Genomic DNA, 25,450 nt, shown 5'->3' with positions numbered 1-25,450 from the left:
ACCAGGATTCTGTTACTGCACAGATATTGATGTTCTCCATGCTAAGGACAGTTTCCAGTGCATGCATCTTGGGGTTTACACTGCTGGCGTTGAGTAGCATTACTATTAGTTACCTATCCCTTGTGATACCTATGGAGGTGGTTTTGTCTTTTGAGCCTTGCCTAAAAAAGGCACTATGGGGGTAGGAAGAGCCTTTGCCAATATCCAAAAGCCCATGGGTGACAGGTGCAAGCCATCCCTAGCAAAGCATCGTGGCTTGTCGTGCATGTCATCCCAAGCTGACAGCCATTGGATCCCCTTTGAATGACACCGACACTTAAGCCAGTTGTTGAAATTGATCATCTTGTCTACATATTGTGGTATCATTCTTGGTGAGGGTAAGATGCTACTCAAGGTTAGGGTCATACCAGTCTGGGCCACATGCTCAGAGAGCTCCTCTAAGTCTCTTATCATGTAGTCCAGGGAGGTACGTCTCAGGTCATTCACACTGGCATGGACACTGACTGGGTCATATTTGTACATGCCTTGGAGTGACCTGTCTGCTTGTGTTATGTGGTGGATCATAGCGCCCGACAGGCATCTCACCGTGACCTTCTCCTTGTTCAGCCTGGTGAGTGGGATGTCAGTGTACCTGACGATAGAGGCACCTATTACAAGTGTATCAGGTGTGTTGTTTAGCCTTACGGGCTGTGACTGTTCGGCACACTGACTTTGTGAGCTATGTGTTGCACGTGTTCTGTTCTGGGGTAGCGGTTGCTTGTGTATCTGCTTTGGAGGTGTCTGCTCTTAGGCAGAATTTTATTTAGAGACTCAGAGTATGTTTTTGTGTGTTTATGTGTTTGGATTGCTGTCGTGGTAGGTCTATGTGAGACTGGTATTGTATTCACTGTAGTATTCCACTCCACCTGACAGGTTATGCCAGTACTGAGTTAAGAGAGCTTAACCCCCAGTTTGGCTATGTGGTTGCATCTCTCACATGGGTTGTAAGTTTATGGGAAGGGGAGAGGGTTGTCTGTGTACATGAGGCAGCTGTAACATAGCCACATGACTCACAGATTTACTAACTGGACCAGAGAGGAGATTGACAAATGACCTTTGCACATGCTACCATAGTATTGTGAATTCTATAATAATTAACAACACATAGGGCCAATGGGGAACAAGGTACTCAAGGTGAGTATGTGAGGGTGTAGTGCTTCTGATTTGTTAGTGCTGGCATATATAAATGCTTTCGTGAACAAATGCCAGGTAAGTCATATGCAATGTGTTACAGGCAACTTACATGCAAACAGGACAAACAGTGACGTTCTGTCAAGTGAGACATGGACATCAGTACAGTAAGCAATACAGATGTCACTAGGGATCCACAGAGGCGCTGTAAATCTGCATTGCAGGTGGAATCAGTGTTTCAGGGAAATAACAAGCAAACATGCATACAAACAAAGTTACATTCAGCAGGCCTGGATCTAGTCTATGCTACAACAAACAAGGTGTACCACTTCCAGTAGGTAACAGTGCAGGCACTATAAGCCTGTACCCAGAAATTCACAGATCAGATGGGCAGGGTCCAGCCTCACCTCCCACAAGTGTACAGACCATGTACCTTCGTAATGTAGAATAACTGGCCTGAAACCCAAGTGCTCATACCTGAACTAATACACATTTCCAATAACAGACACCGAGCCCTCACTCAGCAGTTCCAAACTTAGTAGGATGTATGCTACCTGTCCTGGCACCACAGTATCCTTGACATGTATGGAGACTCTCCCTCCTGTCATAGTTAGTTCTGTGTTTTGGGGCTGTCAAGCATGGTATGAGGTGTGACCTTGTAGTGCAAGGGTGCTCTTGTGAGTCTTGAACCTGTTGTGTATTACTGCATAGATATCAACATCCTCAAACATCCTTATTAATTATGCAACTTGCAGTTTACATGTCCATCATTGAGTATCAATACTATGTAGGTGGCCTTCTGTTGACAGCCTCCCCACCAGTATGCAAAGATGTGCAGACATTACACTATGGTAATTACTATGGGTGTACAAAACAATACAATGACAATCATACAGTTACTGCATCAGGCATGCTGGGATATACCCACAATAATATCATTACACTGTACTGTTGACAACATGATACTATTACTACACTTCTATGTAGTCACCCTGTGCATCAGCACCATGTTAACCTGTTCCTGCACCGATGTTACAGACTGCAGGAAGTGGCCTAGTTTCATCATATGCACAGGGTGTGTACTTGGTATGCCTGAGTCTGCCACAGATACAACCAATTGACATGTATGTGTGTGTGTGTGTTGGTGAGGGACAGCAGTACAAGACGGGGCAATGTTGATGCAATGTGTGCATGTATGCGGTAGCCCTAGGTGCTATCAATTCACCTGTGTGTATGCATACACACAGTTCCACCTCATTGCTGCCATATACAGGTGTTTGTGGATAGACACAGACTGTACCTGCCAGGTCATACAGATCACTGTCTCTGGCCATGGACACGGTAACTGTGCCTGGCAGGAGTGCTATGGACCGTATCAGGTACTAAGCCAGACTGGGTACTGTCATCAGAAGCAGGTGGTTGGTGACTGGAGACAGGTCCCTGTTGGGACTGTCCAGAGCCATGTGTACATGGTCTCCTGGGGCGGTCTGATGACAGCACAGACCCAGCATTGCTGGGGCTGCTGCTGGCACTATGAGAGCAGCCGTGGGCCTGTTGTCGTCCGCGACGACTGCCAGCTGCTGCTGTTGCTGGCATACGCCCACGTCGATGCCTCAACCATCCACCATTGCCCTGGCTCATGGACATGTAGATGTGGAACAGATCTAATGTGTCCCCCCAATGTCTGTCAATGACCTTGGTGAAATTACAGATGGCAGCCACAACATCACGCATAATGTCATTCATAGCTGTGCGACATGCTCTCAGCTCCTTCAGACCCTGTCTGGTGTACCGTTCCATACGTGACTGTGCCTACATTACAGCCCAAAACATAGCTGAGGTTGAAAGATCTCTGTGGGCATGTCTGACAGGGGCATTACGCCCATGGATGCTCCCACGAGAACCCCTGGACATCTGCCTGTGTGGTACCATGTCAGGACCCTGGCCATGGCTGCTGTGTGGGGATGCATGTGCCACCAATACCACATTACCCTGGTCAATGCCCACTGTATCCTGTCCATCACCTAGGGACATTGGTGACAAAGGATGTATTGGCAAGATGACTGTGTGCATTGATGGGGTCGACAGCTGTGTACTGTCAATTGGCTGACCAACTATGGACCCTGGCATTCCTCTCTGTGCCATTACACAGGTATCATCATTATCACTATCCACGGCAGCTGATTCAGGTTCCCTGCTGCACAACACCAGAGCAGCACCAGAACCTGTGGGAGTAAGACAGGAAACACAGTTTACAATGTGTACACAATGTCACCACTGATACACACAGGCACACAAGCACACATGCACACATGCACACAGGTGCACATGCACACATGCACACATGCACACATGCACACAGGTGCACATGCACACAGGTGCACATGCACACATGCATACATGTGCACATGCACACAGGTGCACATGCACACATGCACACAGGTGCACATGCACACATACACACATGCACACATGCACGCATGCACACATGCACGCTCCTCAGTATATGAGATATCAACACACAGACACAAACACACCTGCAATCAAACACATAGCACTACTGCTTCAGCCTATTATTACTATTAGTATCAAGAGTATTGAAGGTATTGTTATTACACACTCACCAGCATGGATAGGCTGCCTTGCTGTTACACCAGAGGGACCTGCAGAAATGAGACATTTATTGTCAGTGGGCACAACTGTGCCATTGATACTGCGAGTATGATACAGTTCAGTAGTACAACAGTTGGCTTCCACAGGTCTACTGCTGATATTGAGAATATCACTCTTGCGCAATAATTACCAAGATAACAGCTACAAACTGAGGACACACCTCACACATGCATAAACTACCAGTGTACAGAACAGTCAACTATAGATATGGCATGTTACCTCCACGCTCCGAGTCCTGCTGCTGGGTGGCTCCAGCCTCCATCATTATGCATGTATGCTGCTGCTGTTGTTGCTGTTGGGCTGAAGCCACGACACTTAGGAGTAGTCCCTCCAGTCTGGTAAGGTGGGAATGTATAGCCACCCCACCACCTGTGGCAAGCTGTATCCGATGCACGCTGATGGACATTTCTAATTAAATCACTGCAGTGATGGCGTACCTGCTCATATGTCCAGTTATGCGTGCCTATGTCATTTACCCGACGGACCAGGTCTTGCCACAGTGCAGCCCTCTCCTGCTGGTTCTGGATGGTGTGGGAAAAGAGTATTGCGAAATCCCGCACCAGGCTCTGGTGTATCTCCTCATCCTCCACAGCGGAGTAGGTAGGGTTTCGCTGGTGAACCATAGCCCTGAAAAGGAAAAGATGAATATGTCAGCAATATATGTCAGCAAAATATGGCACACATAATACACATGATACTCGACTGTAGTGATATAACTTAACTCCCATATATAGCATCTGTCTGTCTATTGGGGGATACACATGTAAATGACCAGATATCAGTGCTCAGCCGACAACTGTGCAACAGTACCTGGCACACTCCATACGACAGACTAGTATACTCCAGCAGTCAGCACACTGGTTCAGGTCCAATGCACAACCTCACATTGGGGGTTTGTATCAAGGTACTGTATGGGGAACATTATCAACCCATGCACTGCATGCAATGCACGTTACATATTTCACTGGTAATGCACACTACTCTTACTTGCCATAACTCTACCTACACCGCAGTCACATACAGGGTAACACAGCACAACATATGGCAATGTAGTATGTTTGGATCATAATACCTCACACATCTGTCTCTGGCCTCACAACAAGGACACACACTACCATGACAGACAGACAGTCATGGTGAGCAATCACACCATTACATAACATGCACCCAGTCACTGGCACACTCATTCCACCTCACATAGTTGGTTTGCAATGGGTTTGTGGGTGTGCATTGTGTCTTAGGTAGGTAGTATGCTATTGGCCCTGGGCCTACAGCAGCATACTGTTATGCTACCCTGCCCCTTGTGACACAAGTGATGTGATCATACCTGCTCCTGTCAAAAAGTTACACAGGGTGACTCATATGGCATATTACCTATCTGCATAACATTCAGCAGGGGTATGTCTGACATCTACTCATGGGGAGCCTTGCTTCTTAATGCAGTGTGGTTTACTCCAGGGTATGTCTTATCTGTGGGTAGAAACATGTACCTCCACCATGTGCTCTTTACTGCGGTGACATGGACGACAGACATAGGTCATTTGAGTTGTGGATGTTGTGAGGTGTTACCATGGTTGTTGGACAACTGTCATGGGTGTGACTTAACTATGTATATCCAGCAGTGGTAACCTCTATGTAGGTAGTATGGGTGCGCTCTGTGGTCTTGTCAGTCACTCTGCATAGGTAATGTGTTTGAGTGCATTGTCACCGTTTCTTACGTATGACTGTGTCCTTCTCCATATCTGTAGCTGTCATGGGAGGTACATAACCTGTAGGACATTGTGGGGTGTAGAGGGGTACAGTGACCTACATGTCCATAGCTGACACACCATGTCTGCTGACACATACCATGTACAGGTATTACAGGACTAGTGTGCCACTGTGGATATCAATGGGGAGCCTGTTGTACACTTGTTGCCCCTGTTCCCCCCTGACACATGCAGTGGTGGCCAGGCAAGCACATATGTGGTGGTTACTGGTGTAAGTGTTTTGGAATGGGGTATGGTACTCCAGTGTCCACACTGGTGTTCACTCCATGCCTTTGTCACCAGGCACCTGTTGCAATACATCTGCACACATGTGCCTCACTCAGTATATATATATATATATATATATATATATATATATATATATATATATGTGTGTGTATATATATATATATATATATATATATATATATATATATATGTATATATATATATATATATATATATATATATATATATATATATATGTATATATATATATATATATGTGTGTATAATATAGATATGCAGAGAGATAGTCATATACAGACATATCTTTAGACAGTCAGATCTGTCTGTATATGTATATGTATCTACATATATCTATACATGTATGTGTGTATTACATATATATGTATGTACATATTCTATCTATCTATATATGTCTATGTATTTCTACATCCCTCTCTATCTATGTATACATATATGCATATTATATATACATACATATCTCGATATACATACGTATACATATGATAGATATATATAAACCTTTTTATTTACACATATGTATACACACACTAACGTACTGATGAACATCCATTACTGTACAACCTACATTGTCCATTGCACTACAACCTACATTGATATGTGCACATAGTTAACTTCACATACATATGTATGTACAGCCTTCAGTGACAGTATGTCCCCTGCCCTATGCACATCTTCATATACATAGATACAGACCAATAACACATATGGAGAGTTCACAGTATGTAGACTATTATATTATTACTTTACATTACTTGTGTTTGTTACAGCTGTTTGCGTTGGCTTTCTGATAGTTGGCCTGCTTTTTTTGGTTTTCTCTCTCTCTCTCTCTCTCTCTCTCTCTCTCTCTCTCTCTCTCTCTCTCTCTCTCTCTCTCTCTCTCTGTCTCTCTCTCTCTCTCTTTCTCCCTCTCCGAATAGTTAGCCAGCATTTACTAACTGCATACAGCCTGTTGTGTAGTGATTGCAGTTCTCACTGTGATTTCAGGACAGTGCTATAAAAAGGTTTGTTAGATAGGCGTAGCCCTTTCAGATTATCAGGGTGGGGACCATGCTGGTATGCTGTGTACACTGTTCTGTAACGGTTGGTATGTCTCTCATATTTCAGGCTGTGTTGTAGACACTGCAATGCATGTTGTACTGTAACCTGAGTATTCCTTCCTCCAGTTTCCTCTTCTCAGTGTGTATGTAAACTGACACCTAAGACTAGTAATACTGTGTACATGGGGGTGTGTGCTTTCCTGTGGAACTTGTGGTGTAACTGGTATATAGCAGTGGCTCTTGCAATTTGTTGCTATGGCTTCAATATTTGCCCTTTACATTCACTCCTCGTATGCCTGCTAGGTGTCTTTACTGTAATGTGTTGCTATGGCTTTCCTATTTTCCATTTACATTCACAGCTTGTAATGCTTGCTATATCGGTTTGAGCAGCAATTCTCTATGTGTTTGTTGTGGTAGGGTGGTACTGCATGCAGTGTGGCCTGGCCATGGTGTGGGCCTTGACACGTAGAAGGGTATTTGATTATCCTGCTGAGCAGGCCTCAGATATTCTCAGGTGCATCTTTTATCAGCCTCATGGAATGGTACATATCAGTGGGATACACCCATGAAATTTTCTGATATTCTGCAGTTGTGACTGTGGGTTATTTTGAGCATATGTATTACTACACCATTTGTGACGTGCAAGTGATGCATACTTTCAGTAATTCATAGTTACCCTAGCATGTGTTGTAACACCTTTCTGCCTACTGTTAGTACATTTCACAGGGAGTCAGTGGGGCACAGTTAACATTTTTTTCAAATCAGGGACATCCCTGTAACTCAGTCACAGTTGCTATGTCTGGGCTCTTAACTATTAAACTATGGCAGTGTTTATCCTGCTCTGAGTATGTGTGTGGCTTGCAAGGTGCTACTGTGACATTATTACCTACTAGCTACCAACTAGCATAGCTGTTTCTCTTCACACAGTACTATTTTACAAATCCACTAGATTTGACAGTGAATATACATGACATGCTTTGTGTACTAGACTTCCTATATTCCCTTTACATTCATTCCTACTATTTCATGATATATTTCTTTCAGCACAATGTTCTTGTATAGCAGTCATGGCTTAGTGGTAAGTCATGCAGACTACTGTTTCCAAGGTCTTGGGCTCGGGACTGACAGTGGGATTTTATTTTGCTTCTGAGCAGACTACAGGCCTTGTCATTCAGAGTGACTAAGGCACTTTTAAGCAGTTGTAAGTGGGTTAGCGCTGGTTTGTGCAGAGCTCACGCATGCGCACTGTCGCTTAGCTTCGCACACACATGCTCAGCTAAGCGCACACAAGCACACACCTGCTTACAACTGCTTAAAAGTACTTACTCTCGTGCACACCCGCGCTAATTTCTTTGAAAGAAAAGAAAATGGGGAGATAGGAAAGTGGTGAAAAAGGGGGTACAAATAGGGTAGGACAGTAGGAAAACAAGCTCGGGATTTGCAGGAAGGATGTAGGATAGGCCCATAGCTGCCCATTTCTTTATCAGCAACAGCTGTGCATATGTGTGTAATTTGGTGTGAAATTTGAAACCTTCCACCCCTGAGAGAGGGGTGAGGACAACAATATTTGTTGTACAGCCAATTGTAATTGCCAGTTTACATGTCCAGCAGACATGTCTGCAAAATGGGCAGCTATGTATGGGGCGTAATTTTTTTGCGGGAACAGAGTGCCCTTTTTTTTTTTTTTCAGGTGAGAGTGGAATGTCAGGTACAGGAAGTAGGTATAGTTGGGGAGGTAGGTAGGGGAGGTTAACAGACAAGACAAACAAGACGCATACAGGGGTGGTGTATGACACATGTGGGGGGGAAACACAATTGACGGGGATGGATGTTTTGATATCTCGAGCCCATGAGCCCACAGATGGCAACAGTGGAACTGAGATCCCCACCCATGGGCAGTTGCCACTGTGCCTTCACTGCCCAGGACGGGGCTGTGCTGGGGGCTGTGCAGGATGGGCAGCAGGCACACCCATGAGTTGTGCCACCCATGCCTCAAGCTGGCGTAGGGGCTCAAGCACAGAATGCCTGATCTCCCTACGCACCACAGTCCAGACACTACGGAGGGTGAGTGGACGGTCTCCTCCGGCCACACTTTCATAGGGGGGACAAGTCCCATCCCCTGCAGTGCTTCCACCCGAAGGTGGCAAAGGGCCACCGGAGGAGGGTCTGGCCTGGGCACTAGTGCCAGGTGCACTCGCCAGCTGAGGTGGGAGAGGTGGGTCCGCTGGAACCCGCCTTCCCTGTCGTCCTATGTTTTGCATTATTTTATGACAGTTTGGGTTACTAACAAACAATACCATTCACAATTAGTTGTAACAGCATGCATTAGTATTCCCATTAACCAAACACCCATAACTTCAAGACATTGAACAGCAAGCATAACACATGCATAATTTGAACAACAGTACACAATCCAACAGCATGCAGGTTTGATTGATGGCAACAGGCCATCAGGTTTGGATGTATGAATGGGGCACATGCATCAACGTACATGCAAATATGTATGAACCAACAGGACAAATGTCCAGGGGAATTAATTGTGAATACACATACCCATTTCATGTGGAATGGATTATTTGTGGTTATAGGGTAGGGTGAAGAAATATTTCATTAACAACTTCAAATACCTATACATATGCTGTACATTTCTACTAGCTGCAGATATATACACCCTACAGGTCTGACTACAGTTTCCTATGTGTAAACATAGGCATGTTGGCAATGGGAATGTTACTGCTACATTAATATACATTGCATTTTTATTCATACACATTCATATCTGGCTCTGTTCAGCTACAGCATCCTGCTATATTTGCTTTATATGGCTCTAGACAACTGTGAATGTTTGGTATTTCATACAACCATACTATCTGCATATTGCAAAGGTACAGCAACATATCCAAATTGTGGGACGGACTTTCCAGCTTCAGTACTTTATTGCACACATTTCACTCTTTGGTTGTGCCTGTCACATTCATTTCATTCTGTACTGACTGCAGTATACTTTATTCAAGAATTATTACAACTTTATTGGTGGATTCATACCTCTTTCTCACATTCTCACTTGTTTTATTTTTACAATTCAGGATGGTACTTAATTCTAGGCTTTATTGACATGTTTTACTTGGTTACAACAATCCTTTCCAACAGTCTCACTTGTGTCATGTTTCAGATTTTAAACGAGGATATATTTCACACATGTGTTGTACTCAGCTTGTGTAGCTGTAATTTACAGCCTGCTGCAGGTTATGTACTATTACATTACAGGTGGAACATCTTTATTTCAGACTTGTTTCATTTTTATTTTTGGATTACAGGCTGCATCACACTTATGTAATCACACAGTACTAGCAGAATCTCTCTTACACTGTTACTTGAACTTTTTTAATAAGTGACTACACTGCACTCTTTTGCAAGCTGTCGTACTTATATTTTTTAACAGTTACAGGGAGAGAATTACTAACCTGCCTGGTGGCGCAACCGCACAAGCCTATCGGCATAGGCTCGACGATTCATGGAACGGACACCTGCAGCTGTAATATGAATGAAGTAATATTGGAATACACATCTCCATAATATCAGCTAGGTTAATTTCTTAAATAATTACATGTAACTTACTCAGTAGTGGGGCGTTGGGCATTTGCCGGGCCTCGTGGAGCCAACGGTTCAGTTGGTCCTGCTTCCGTCTCTTCAGGTCCGCATGGTGGTGATGGACCTGTTCACCAGTCCTTGGTATTCCTGTGGCACTGGTGAGATCATGTGCCAACCGGTCCCACGCCTCAGCCTTGTATGCTCCCCACAGGACCTGGTCCTGCATGAGTTGGGCCTCATGATCATGGACGAGGAGCCAAACCATATATTTGGACTCCTCAATGCCCCACCTCTGTGCTCGGAAGCAACTACCCTCTCCTACACCTGCCATCCTGACTGCAAATCGATTCCACAATCAGTTATGCTGTGTATTCCCGCCTATGGGGCTTATATATGCCGTTTTTCCCGCACTTATTTGTGATTGGCCATTTTGGAAATGTATCAGCTTCACAAAACATGCTTTGTCATGCTTCTCTTTCCATTCATTCCTATATATATGCTAATACTGCATTTCTTAGAGCAACTGTCATGGCTTAGTGGATCAGTACCTTGACTATGGTGCATGGTATCCTGAGTTCGAGCCTGGTCATTTCTTTTTTTATGACTGTCTACACAAGCTAGGAGGTGTGTCTGTGTAAAGGCAGTTTTGATACAGCTTGCTCAACGTTGCCCGCCGGTTAGCTTGTTGGCGCGGTGCGCAGCTCCACGCAAATGGGTTACGCTGGTTTACGTGTCATTTGGCTGTCAGCATGCATATTACACTCAGCTGAGCTATGGGCACACAGTTTCAGTATGTTAAAACACTGCTCAACCCCGGGCACTCATTTTACACCTGTTAAACCACTGCTCACCTACGGGCAGATATACTCAGCTTGTTAGAGCGTAGCTCAGCTATAGGCACTTCTGACATTTTTTTTATCTCACATTTCTTCAAAATACATGGCCCATTTCATTACATTTTACATAAAATATAATTTTATATATGTACATATATGTCAGGGAATTGTTTTGTGCTTATTTCACTAAAAATAAAAATTGATGTTGTGGGGGCTCGAACTGTGACTGCCTCTTCTTCAGCCGACGTCTCTACCGCTACGCTATTGCTTCTTGGCTTACTTTGCATATTTAGATCTTATATGCTTTTCCACTGACTGCTAACTGTGGCTTAGCGACGGGCACGCCCGCGCAAACGAGCGCAATTACGGGCAAACATCTTTAAAACCTATAAAAAAATATAACATGTTCATTTTTACATTTTATGTTGATAGTCTGTTGGGGCATGTGTTGTGTTTATTGACATTTACGCGGACTCTCTCGTGGGGGTTTACTTTCAGGACTGTTCCTCTTCTGGGGGCGTGTCCATTTGCAGGACTCGCTCTGCGGACACGCCCCCTACTTTCTTACACAGACCGTGTTAGCCTTGGGTGTGAGTCAGCATGCCCTCATGCATATGCATGGCATGCTGACGTCACACCGTTTAACTGCAGCCTCCGTGTAAGACTTGTAACTCTTACACGGAGGCTTTGTGAATCCTGCCCACTGTTATACCTTTTAAGCAATTATTGCTGGGGCCTTTGCTCTCCTACACCCCTGATATGGGTTTCTGTATTACCAATTCCACTGCTCGTTCTAGATACTGACAATAAGTTTACTACACTTCAGAGTAGGGCAGATTACTCAGAAATAATGTAGTATCGTGCCTAATGTATAATAGTTAACATTCACATTTGCAGTTCTAGAATTCTGGGGAGCACAGTTTAGGTCCTCAGTTTTAACTGATACCTTACTAACGCACAACAGGAGAACAAATCAAATATATGATATACAAAGCCATCACAGGAGAATCAGAATAGATTTCAGGACTTGGGAGAAAAGCTCAGCAGCCACTTGACTTCAAGAATATGTAGAATACAAAATGTATACATTCAAAAATGTAAGATAAAAAGAGGGCAACTCTGCAATGATGCTTTATCATTTTAGACTATGGACACAAACATCCCTTCTCAGGTATGGCCCATGAGCAATGTCTGTTTAAGTGAGTTCCTCTGAGTCACACAGTAAACAAACTGCACAGGAGGAAAGAATCAAAGCCTGCACCTTGGGTACAGGAAGCAGTTTGTCACCAGCTGACAGTCTTATTAAGCTGCACTAAGTGCCAGACTGTAGGCTGCATAATAACAGGCTAGTATAATAAGCAGACAGCATTAGTTAGAAACTGTAAATTCAATAATATTAAAAGGGAAACAAAGACACTTGTCAGTACCAGGGTTAAGAGGACAGCCAGAAATTACCCTTGACAAGCTTTTAGTCCTTATCATATCTCTTCACTTATCAAAATTTCTGGTAAAAAAGATTGAGAGCTGCAAAGAGGATTAAGTCATGAAAACAAAAGCAAAGAGAAAGATATTAAACCTAAGCAATATGAACAAGAAAATTAGACATAAAAGAGATATTTTGTAAATGTCTCAAAAAAGACTCTCAAAAGGTGGTGCAGAAGTTGTGTAAGAGAGCATCTCCATGAAAAACAGTGCCCTGCCTTGCCAGAAGTATGCCCAACATCAGCATCCAGCTAGAGTTTACTAAAGCAGTCCATAAGATAAGTAACGATGCAGAGAAAATTGGTTTCTGGGGCAGAGATAGCAAACAAGACAGTGTATCAGAAAATATGTAACAAACACAACACTAAGTAATGAAAGAGCAACATGAAATACATTTAGAGATGGGGGTGCCTTTTGTATACAATACAAGCAGAAATTGTTATGCAGAAAGTCCAGAAATATCAGTAAGCATATTAAACATAGAAATAAAGATGACGAGACATGAGATCAGCACTAATTATATATATTAATGAACGAAATATACAATAGGCTAAAGCTAGAGCCAGAACTGCAGAAAGCCAAGAAAATATTTTCCATGTACAATTAAAATAATGAACTTCCAAGTGCCATTTTAAAGAAGCCAGTTTTTCACATACTTGAGGGGAAATTAATCCAGTCTGTTGAATTAAAACATACCAAAAAAATGAACTGCTGTTTTCTCCATTGGGGCATATTTATTTATCTATCTATCTATCTATCTATCTATCTATCTATCTATCTATCTATCTATCTATCTATCTGTCTGTCTATCTATCTATCTATCTATCTGTCTATCTATCTATCTATCTATCTATCTATCTATCTATCTATCTTTTTTTTACCAGGAAAGTCCAACCAAGATAAAACCCTTTTTCAGTGAAGGCCAGCAAAAAAGCTTCACATTTAACACTACTTTTGACAGACACATAAATACAGTTGCATGATATCAGAAGGAATAAAAATTATAAGAACGTGTATATACATGCAAGAGAAAATAAATTTCAATAGCTTGCATAAAATATCACTAAAAAAACAGATCACTTACATAATTTGCATAGGTATATATAATGTTGAACATTCATTAGAAACATATACAGACGTGTGTATAGCAATGAGAAATATACCATTGCAAAATAACAAAATATAATAAAAGGAGGAAAATATACAGAAGCAGAGATGTGTGAACATGGCAGAAATGCAATATTGCAAAGTGGATAGACAGTTAATTAATCAGAAACAAATATAAACCATTTGCCATGTCATTCCAATGTAAAGGTAACAAAAATGCTAATATATATATATATATATATATATATATATATATATATATATATATATATAGTAGGATCATAGGAGGCTAATGGCACTGGGGCCCTTACAAGCCTACCCAAGAGTTTATCCCCAAAAAAAGAAACCTCAGTCAGCACCTGTCACCCCTGTCAATGAGGGACAAAGGTGGAACCCCTGGGACAAATTTGTGGTTTTCCATTCACTCATCAAGGTTGCGCTTGAAGAGGGTCAGCGAGATATTCTGTTTGACATGTATGGGAAGTCTATTCCAGATATGGGGCAGCCTCTGGGAGACAAACCTGTCTCTCCAGCAGATTTTGTTGATGTCGCATATTAGATTTAAGCCTTTCAAGCAGGTAATGCATGAGGAGTTAGACTTACAGATATGGAGCATCTCTAGTAGGGGAGGGTCCATTGTCCAATTTGCCTTGTAGGCAAGACATAGATCACCTCTTAACAATCTGTACGATACTGAGTAGAGCGATAGTGATTTGAGGCTATCCACATAAGACAAGTTTTGGAGGCCATGGATTCTCTTTGTGAGGTAGTTGGAGGCCATGGATTCTCTTTGCGACGTATACTTTGCATATTGCTCAGGATAACTATGATTTATACACTAATTACTATAAGTCAGTGTATTGAAAATAATAGCACATGATAGTTATTGATAATAGTTCAAAATTTCAATTGGAAAAAAAGCAGCTCTTAACAAAATATTTGCTGGTTATGGGATACCAGAGAGTGTAATGACTGGTAATACATTTACAGAGTGTGCTGAGTGCCAAAATGATGAAGCACAAAGAAGTAACTCCACTCTGGTCTCAAACCAATAGACTAGGGGAACACTTTTTGCAATATGCTTGGAAAGTTGCTAGACTTGGTATGCCCAGAAAAATGCACTAGAAGAAGATAAGCAGTATGTGAGAAGATGTAGATCAGCCATTCATTCTAGCTTTGGGAGCTACACTAGCTAGTCTACTGTTTAGGTACAACATTAGAGGGGTTCCTATGAGTTCAACAAAAACGCATTATGTCGAATGTGTTTTTGTCGACACATGTACAGCGAACAGGCAAAACAGCGAAGTGGCTGTTCAGCGAAATTTTTCCCTAGGAAAGAAGTCACTTGACCGCTTCGTTGTTTTGCCGTGTTCTGAAGTGTAGTGTGGTCCCTTGTCTGGTATAGCTGCCGAGCGTTATTGTGCAACAGTTACTGATCTTAGGGTTAGGGTGCAGGTTAAGGTAAGTGCATATGTATGAAAGTGTTTACTGTTGTATATTTTATGTTAAATGTATGGTTGAGTTCTGTGTGTATGTGTTTTCAGTTGTTTACTTTTGTTTTAGGGGGGTAGAGTTAGGGTTAAGGTAAGTGTGTATGTGTTTGGAGCTGTTTATGTGAATGTCTGAGAGTTACTGACCTTAGGGTTAGGGTGCGGGTTAAGGTAAGTGCATATGTTTGAAAATGTTTATTGTTTTTTTTTCGTTAAATGTATGTTTGGGTTATGTGCATATGTGTATTTAGTTGTTTACTGGTTTTTGGGGGGTATAATTAGGATTGGGTATGTGTGTATGTGTTTGGAAGTGTGTAATGTGTTTTTTTTTTTTGCGGGGGTTGGAACAGCGATTTCTTTCCCTAGGAAAGAAATCGCTGTTCTTCGGATTCGACATTTTCGGCTTTTGCTGAAAATGTGTCGATGTAACATCGTTCGCTGTTTTAAACGTTCGATGTTGCAATATAGACCCCTTTAGAGATGAGATAACTGGCCTAACCAGGCGTAGGAACAGAATGATTGAAACAAATGAGAAAGTAAAAGGAAAAATGGTAAAACAAGACGTATACTGGTGACAAAAAAGAGCATACTGTGATTGTAAGAAATGAAGAAACAACACAAGAATGACACGCTTTACCTCAGAGTCATATCAGATATGTGGGATACCATGGGCAGTGATTACATTGACAGATGGAAGCCCCACTATAACCAGAAACCCATATTCTTTAACTGCTGAAGCTATTCTATGTCATCATTAATGAGGCCAATCCTGCCACCATGTCCCTCAGATATGTCTGGACTGAAGATACTGAACTCGGCTGAACCCAGGACTAACTCGTGTAGCTCTCCACTAGCCACTCCTCTTATTCCTACTGCTGCATCATCCACTCCTCTTTAACATCTGTCCTGGCTAGTGATCTGTTAATGATCCTCTGGTGTCTTTTCCCACTCTGTAAGGACTAAAGTGTTCATTTGATACATGTTTCATTCTCTGTCTTCCATGATCTCCCTTCCATCCTTGCTCAGCCTGGCCAAACTTCTGCTTCCCTCTCTTCTGTAATTTACTTACACATCCTCTGTCCCCCTGGTGGTCCCTTTCTGACTATTCCGTTTGAACGTGCATCGTTGATTCCATCACTTCTTTCACTGCCCGTTTGCTTGTCTCCCTGTACTGTGCTTCCTTCATGGCCATGCCCTCTCCCTTCCACCTCTTGTATGCCTTCTCATTTACTCTAATTGATATATTTATATCCCTGTAAACTGCATTAAGCTTCGTCTCACTTTTCTTTTCTTTCTTCTTTCTTCTTTTCCTCATCTACCTGTGTACACTCTCAGTATCTTATTCCCACTGTTCACTGCTAATTCACACTTCTCAAGTAATATTAGGCTCCCTTTCCCATCTCAGAATAATCAATATTTTCTTAAAATCCCAAGCCATCATCTTTGTTTATTGTTTCTTCACCTTTTTTCCATATCTGCATCTATACATACAACCTGGCTTGTACCAGTGGTTATGTAAAAAATACCAACGTGACTGTTTAAGAGAGATTCATGTGACATAACAACTATGATTATTCCTATAGTAATGAAACATTCATGTAACATTTCCCATTGTAGACATACTGACAGACACCTATAGGCATACCAGAATATGTTTGTACCACCAGTACCATTGGGTGTTCTATCTCCATACCATCTATCTTGCACTAAGACCACAGGTGTCCACCTGGGGAAACAAAGACCTCCATATCTGGTGGTAGGAGTGGAACCTGTCTATGACTAGCATGAGTATATGCAAATTTAATTTTCCAGACATCAAGCTGTGTGCTGTTTTTAAACCATGCTATTGAACTCTTTACAACATTATTAGCATGTCCATAAATTACCTTTAACAGCACTGACATCAGCAGTCATCTGAGTCCACAGGCATTTATAATGTGCACATAGACAGTCGGTGGCATAATTGCTCTTGGGTGCCTGTAGAAAGCTGAATGTTTTCTCCTGAGTGCACCTTTCACTTCTCTGATAGACTTCCTGTCATTCTTACAGACATTTGGAAGGTGAGACATGGTGTGATACTTACAATATAAATGATGATTGCTAGGAACATAACCCCACTTGTATGTATTGACTGTATATGATACAGTCAGAGACTAGTTCCTCTTTAATGCTGTTGACTGAGAAATGAAGTAACAGCTATCAAAGCATAGCAAACTTATTAATCTTTGCACACTTTTTTAATAGTAAAAATTAGGTGCTGCTTGGGGGCAATAGTGAGTCACCATACAAAAGGGATGCATACCATAGCAGCTCTATGCCTAGTGGATGCTTAAAAGTTTTTTTTTGTTGTTTTTTTTTTTGTTTGTTTTTTCTTTCATTTAGTTTAGAGGTTTACATTATCTATACTCTGTGGAAATTGTGTCTGTAGTGGATTACACGGTAAAGCAACCTGTCTGGACCTACTAAATCATCAAAATGGAAGAAAAAGTTGACAAAATTCTGCACTATGTGGAGGAGATGGCCAAAGAGCTCATGACCCTGCAATTGGAGGAAGAGAAACATAGGGACAATGATAAAAAACAGCAACTAATGTTTGAGTGTATGTTGCTGCAAATGGTTGACTATGCTGAAAGTGCAGTGGCAGAAAAATGAAATAAAAAGGTTACATGCATGCATAGAAACATTATTAGAAAAGCGTCAGGATTTAGAGTGTTGAACACTAAAGGAAGGGCTGGTGGGAAAGAAGCAGTGTGATATGTGGGCTAGTGGACATGGCAAGTAACTGAAGAAATTGACTAGCCAGATAAACAAATAAGTGGAGTACACAGGGGTGGTAAATTGCCTGAAATGCTGATAAGCTGTGGCACTTAATTGTAAAATGCCATAGTTCTGGACTAAAAGAATGGACTATAAGTGTTAGAAAAATATGTATTTAAACATGTATAAAGTGCTAGTTTAAAAGCAAATAGTATATAATGCATTTTATTCTATTTACAATATGGCAATAAAAATGATTTTACATGTAATTGCTTGAAGCTTTGGAGCTGCAGTGTATTTAAACTCTGACCCTGGCAGTAGCCAGCTCAGCAAGCTTATGTTTTTTACTAATGATTATCTGCTGGGTCAGGAAATTAAATGTATAAAGCATTAAAAATTCTTCTTCCTTCCTCTGAGATAATTGGCCTTGTAAATGTTATCAAAAATAAGACACAGCTGCTAAAGTAAAGTTGCAAAAAAAACAAAAAAGTATATTACAAGACTAAACCAACTATTGTATTCGAGCAGGCCTAAAACCTTAAAAAAGTAACATTTTACAGAAAGACATTATAACTAACCAGGTGCTTTGCAAGGCTGTATTATTCCCATGGGAAAACTTTTAAAATGTATAACATCAGCTTTTTCTTATAAATAAAATATTGTAAACCATAGTAATGTAGGTGCCCTGTGACTAACCACGTCAGTAAGGTGGGCACAGCTTAAATGTAAGACTATATAAAATTGTGTATTTCTTGCATCATGTCAGACAAAACTCTGTACTTGTATGGTTTTTTGCCTCCTGGTGTACACTAGTAAACTTTTGCATCTGAGCCTCCTGTGTTGTTATCATTTGTTTTTATTTAACAGTTTGGTTCTTTGGACCGGAATTCCCTTGGTAAGCTGCAGATCAGAGTGTATCGGTGGTCGAATACTGCGCAGAAAAAGTTACCGAAACGGTTCTTCTTAAAACACAAAGACCTCCAACTGAATTGTTGTTTTGAGAGGCTGGCCACTTTCTGATCTGCGGCCAAAGAGCGGTCTCGAACTGGTCAACCCAAGAGGCTCAAGTAAAAAAATATTTGCCTTTTTTCTGTTTTAGATCAGGGACTAAGTTACAGTAAATGTCATTGTCAAAAATTTGTTATACAGATCAGGGACAAAAAAAAAATTACTGTATATTTTGTCAAAAATCAAAAAAACAAAATAAGGTAGGCAGTTATTCTAAATAAACTGTGTAAAAAGGGTTACGTAACATTTTCTTTTAAAATAAAAAATCAGTGCACTAAAAAATCGCGAAATCCGCCCCTAACTGATAACGCAAAATATATGCAATTACAACGGACTGATAATGTAAGGTATTATACAAAATGGGTTAATAAATACAAATTTAACGGTAAATTAAACAAAATTTCATTAGTTAAACTTTTAAAACAGCTTAAATCTGATGCAGAAGGTCAGGCAAAAAAACAACAGCAATTAGGCATTCCTCAGGCACACAGGTGGATTAAAAAAGTAAACCAAAAAAAACAAAAAACTAAAAATGCAAAAACATTATTTTTAAACAAAAAAAAATAATAATACAGTAATAGCGACGGCCCCTCCCCCTCTGCCCCCTCCAATGCCTTTTTTAGGATATAAAGCAAAAGGACAAGCTGGTCCACCTCCACGTTATCCTAAAGTTACAAAAGCACTAAAACCATTTGTTAGAAATCCTATTAAAACTAGGTCCCAGACACATAAAACACTTGGAAACACAAACTTATATCAAATTAAAAAAAACACACTAGAAGAGAGTGAAAAAAAAATCTGTCCACTAATCAAGGTACCAAATCCTCAGGCAGGACAAAAAGGGCAGGACCCAACTCTTCTAGTATATAGACCATGGACACCAAAAAATATTCAAAAAGCTACAAAAAAAATCCCTCATCCAAAAGTTAATTACACAAAGTTTTTTACAAAATTTACAAGGTATAAGACTAAGATACCACTTGAATGGGGAAAAAGTAAAAAAGGTAGTTAGACAAATTGTGGGTCCAAACTGGCACATGATTTGTGGCACCTAAAATCCTCGTAATGCAAAGCTTAAACCACTCCCACATAGTGACGCAGAATTAGACAACAGAGTGAAAGGTCTTACAGACCAAATTTCTGAAAAATGGAAACCTAAAGCAAATTAGACTTGCATTAATCAATGCATACAGCATAAAAATAAAACTGTAAATGGGTACTATGGTAAATTATTGAAATGTTTCAATAACCATAGTGGTATGGCTATTCCTAAAAATCAGACACATAATACCTCGTATAAACAACAACTGAAAAATGTGTTTTTAAAAGGTTGCATTGCACCTATCAGTAGCTTTATTACAAAGCATAGATCATCGAACAAGTAGGCTACAAGCCTTACTTGAATATGCCAGACATGCTAAAAAACACTTTAATAGTAAAAAAAAAAAAAAAAAACACAGGTCTTCACAGCTGAAGATGGAGCAGAGGTCTTTGTAGTACAGTCAGGTAAAAAGGGTAAAAAAAATACCCAGGGAAATAGACAATCTGACAAAAGGTCAAAAGATTTAAAAAAAAAAAAAAAAAAAGGTAAGTGCTTTAAGTGCGGTAAAAAAAAACATTTAGCAAGGGATTGCAGGCTAAATAAAAAGGTGACTACAAAAAATAAAGGTAATAAAAACTAACTATATAATAGTAATAAAAATCAAAAATCATCAAAAAAAAAAACAAACAAAGGGCAAACGTAAATGTAGTAGAAGGAACAAAAAAAGTGCAAGCAGATGTAGAAAATAAAAGAAGTAAAATTTTAGATTTGGCATTACTGAGCTTCGAGCTCTATTTGGCAGACACAAAACCAGAAGTTACACTTCTGGTAAAAAAAAAAAAAGTAAAATTCTAGTGTGACTCAAAAGCGTCACAAACTTTGATACACCCTTCAAAGTTACCAAAATATTCTAAATCACCTGACTATATATTAGTAAAAGCAGCAAATAAACAGCTATATAGGGAGCCACTCTCCCATAATATAGCAATAACTAACCCTGTTTCAGGTATGACTCAAAAAAGTAAAATTGTAATTTCTGCAAAATGTCCAGTAAACTTACTGGGAAAAAATCTTATGCAGATATTTGGCATAGCGGTAGTTCCCACTATGAAGGGTATAAAAGCACAAAGACAAATGCATACTTTTGTGGTGCGACCAGAGGGTAAAACCTTTTACTGGTACAGCCAGAACCTAGTTACGACTGGTCCAGGGGCAGTAACCAAAAAACTAATAAATGTAGCCATCAGTAAGGCCCCCTCCCTTAACACTAACCAACAGCATTTGTTACATTGTACTCTATACTACTGTAGCATGCCAAGACCTAATAAAAAATATGAGCAAAAGTTGTTCAAAAATCCTGCTAACAAATTAGTATTACAAACCTTGTATTGGGATACTAAAAAAAACAATGTGGTAAGCTGTTCACTACCTCAGGAATTCATGACACTGTATAAATCTAATAGACTACCACATGTCAGCTTGACAAAAAATAAAAATGTGAGATGGGCAGACAAAAAAAAAAGTAACAAAATAAAAAAAACAAACTAATTTAAAATTATCAGAACAGGGAATACAAAAACAAAAATTAAATTGGCTAACACAAACACATCCAGCTGTATACTTACAAACTAGTAAAGACAGCTAATTAGCATTCTTATTAAAAAAAAAAAGCCTTGTGTAATATGCCAAATATTGTTTGGTCAACAGGTAAATCAAATGTAGAACTTATTCAAACAGCAGGACCAGTAACCATTACACCAAAATCAGCATTTAAACCACAAAAAAAACAATACCCCTTAAAAAAAATGCAAAGCAAAAAATCAAGCCTATAATAGCAGCATTACTCAAAAAAAAATACTAATAAAATCTCTTAACTCACCATATAACACCCCTCTATTTCCTGTTAAAAAAGCAAACAAAAAATGGCAAATGGTACAAAATTTACAAGCTGTAAACAATGCAATAATACCCAGAGCACCTACGGTGCCAGACCCACACACCTTGTTAAATAATTTAAAACCACAACAAAAATATTTTACTGTGGTAAATATAAGCAATGCTTTCTTTTCAATACCTATACATCCTAATAGCCAGTATTGGTTTGCATTTACATTTCAGGGTAAAAAATATACCTATACTCGGCTACCGCAAAAATATTGTAAAAACCCAACAATATTTGCACAAGAAATGGCAAGCAACCTGCTGCATAGGTCCAGTATGCATCCTACATATATTTTTAGTAATGTCATGAAGGGACAAATCATGCGGGCAGGAAGATTAAATCCGACAGAGGTGGGATATGTAGAAGAACTTGATAGGATGAGATGTATGTTTATAGACAGAGGGTATTGTGAGCAGACCTTTGACAGGATGCGATCAGAAGTTTGTGAACTCAGATTGGATGCAGCTAGACCGTATTTTTCTGAACCTCTCAATATAGGGGAGACTACACCATCTGGTTCTTTGATTCGACCTAGCATTGTGAGGGCCCCTCTATTTTTCACTCAGGATGCAGGTGCAATCAGATGTATCCTGGAGAAGCGATGGGATATTCTAACCATAGATCCGGTAGTCAAGGGAGTGGTAGGGCCTAAGCCGTCGGTGTCATATAAAAATAAACCGAATTTAAAAAATTTGTTATGTTATAAAAGTCTTAGTAGTTTTCCTGGCAGGTCTCCTCGAATGAATCATAACACACGTCCTTGTGGACGATGCAATCAATGTGCTTTTATAGATGATTCCACGTCATTTGTACATCCAGTTACACATTATGAATACAAACTGTCCACCAATACTAACTGTATGAGTTCTAATGTGGTGTACTTAGCGAGGTGCTCCGCATGTCCTTCGTTTTACATAGGTAAGACGAATAGGACTTTGAAAGAAAGGATTAGAGAGCACCTCTATTTGATTAGGACAGGGAATGATGTAAATGCGTTAGCCAAGCATGTTAAAGCGACAGGTCCAGAACATATTTTTAAGTTTTGTGTTCTACAGGTAGTTTTCACTAACGCTAGGGGTGGTGACCTTATTAATTTTACTCTTGAGAAGGAGATGAGGTGGATTATTAGGTGTAGGGCGGATAAGCCCCCTGGTATTAATGATAAGGTGCATATAGCACCCATTTTGAGGAAAAGGAGATGCTATAGACCTCATTAATATGTCTATAACACCACTCGCATTATTAGTTTATGTGTTGTTTTAATTGCATATTTTATATGGATATTTTTATAGGTGATGTTGTGAATTGATTTGGTTCTTTAGCACTTTAACTTTTTAATCGTTTGTAATTAGGGAATGATTCTGATATGCACATGATATTTTTCAACCAATGGCTTGGATTTATTATGTATTTAAGATGTGGATAGATGTAATATGTTCATACTGTCTGAAGAAGCCTCTGGGTGAAAGCGCTAACAGTTTTTATATCAATAAATTGTCCTTGTTTCACGACAGCTATGTTTGTCATATTTTTGTGAGCTTGCGAATGAACTGCAGTTGGATTTACTTGCTCTGAGTATTACTGAGATTCAACCATTTGACCCAGCGCATGGTGTTCTTTTTTATTATTTGTTATACTATTACCATTGTCATATCTGGGTCTTGGCTCCGTTGTCTTGGTGTGTATCTTATTCTTCTTTCGTATAAACATATATACTGACAGTCAGTATGCTTTCTCTACAGTGCATGTTTTTGCACAACAATAAAAAAATAAAAATAATAACATCTACTGGCAAACCAATTAATCATGCGCAACTTATTTTAAACTTGTTAAATTCCATTCAGTTACCTACTAAAGTAGCTATTTATAAATGTTTAACTCATACAAAACAACAGGATGCAATTTCAAAAAAAATGCAAAAGCTAATGCAGCTGCAAAACAAGCAGCCTCAAACTCAAAAACTTTACTTTTAACCAAAAAATTACAACCCTCTAAAATTTTAAAATTAAAAATGTTAAAAACAATGCAAACATTAACTACAAAAACTAAAAAACAAAAATAAAAAAAACAAGGTGCAATTCTCAAAAATAAACTGTATATCTCCAAAAAAAAAAAACAATATTGCTGTCTAATTTATTTAAATATACAGCTTTGTTAAGCCATGGGCAGTGCCATGTCTCAACAAAAAAAAATGGTACAGTTAGTAAATCAAATATTCCAAACATATAAATTCACAAACTTTACACAAAAACTTTGTGCAGCATGTCATATCTGTAACAAACATCATGCACAAGGAGCATTCAAACCTAAGCAAAAAAGTTTTTCTATACCACCATATCCGTTCCATACTATCTGTATAAATTTCATAAAACTAAACAAATGTAAAAAAAAAAATACTGTTTAGTAATTATAAACATGTTTTCCAAATGGGTAAAAGCTTTTCCAACTAAAAATCCAAATGCAACAACAATGGCAAAGGCCCTAATAAAAAAAATAATTCCTAAATTTAACATACCAAAAAAATCTATAGTAACAATAAAACACATTTTGTTAATCAAACAATTCACCAACTTGGGAGAGTCTTTGGAATATCCTTAAAAAATCATTGTGCTTACCACCCAAAGTCTGCAGGACTAGTAAAAAGGTACAATAAAATTTTAAAAAGCAAGTTAAAAAAGTTAATAAATAAAACACAAAAAAATTAAATTTGCTGTTTGCCTTTGGCACTGCTAAACATAAAAACAGTTCCAAATGTAAAAGGTTTAGCCCCCTTTAAAGTAATATTTAAAAGGGCATATTATGTGCCACAGTAAAAAGCTCTCATGCCTGCAAAACTAAAGGCTAACAGCTCATTAGCTAGCTATATAAAAAAACTGTTAACAAATAAAACTGTTTTGCAGTTAAACTCTTTTTCAAATAAAAGACAAACCAAACCGTTAAAAGCAGTGCTAACCCCAGGGTCCTGGGTGTGGTTAAAGGTCACAAAAAAAAAAATTGGGCAAGTCCAAAGTAAAAAAAACCGTACCAGGTACTGTTGGCAACGCCTACTGCAGTCAAAGTTGCTGAGAGGTCATCCTAAGTCCACCTAACGCACTGTAAACCAGTAAAAAATTTTCAACTTAATAAACATTTTGTGACTAACACACAACAAAGGCAAAATGGCCAAAAACAAAATAAATAAAAATACAAATCAACCCCAAAAATATTGTTTAATCATCTTGCTAACTATGCATTTACTGACTATAATTATAATAACTTTCCTTTTGTTGTGGTTCTTCCTACATATAACCTGACTAT

Source organism: Protopterus annectens, chromosome 1.part2 (assembly GCF_019279795.1).
Source record: "Protopterus annectens isolate FY-2018-M chromosome 1.part2, PAN1.0, whole genome shotgun sequence".
NCBI lineage: Eukaryota > Metazoa > Chordata > Ceratodontiformes > Protopteridae > Protopterus > Protopterus annectens.
The sequence above is the reverse complement of the archived record's forward strand: the minus strand, read 5'-3'. Positions refer to the sequence as shown.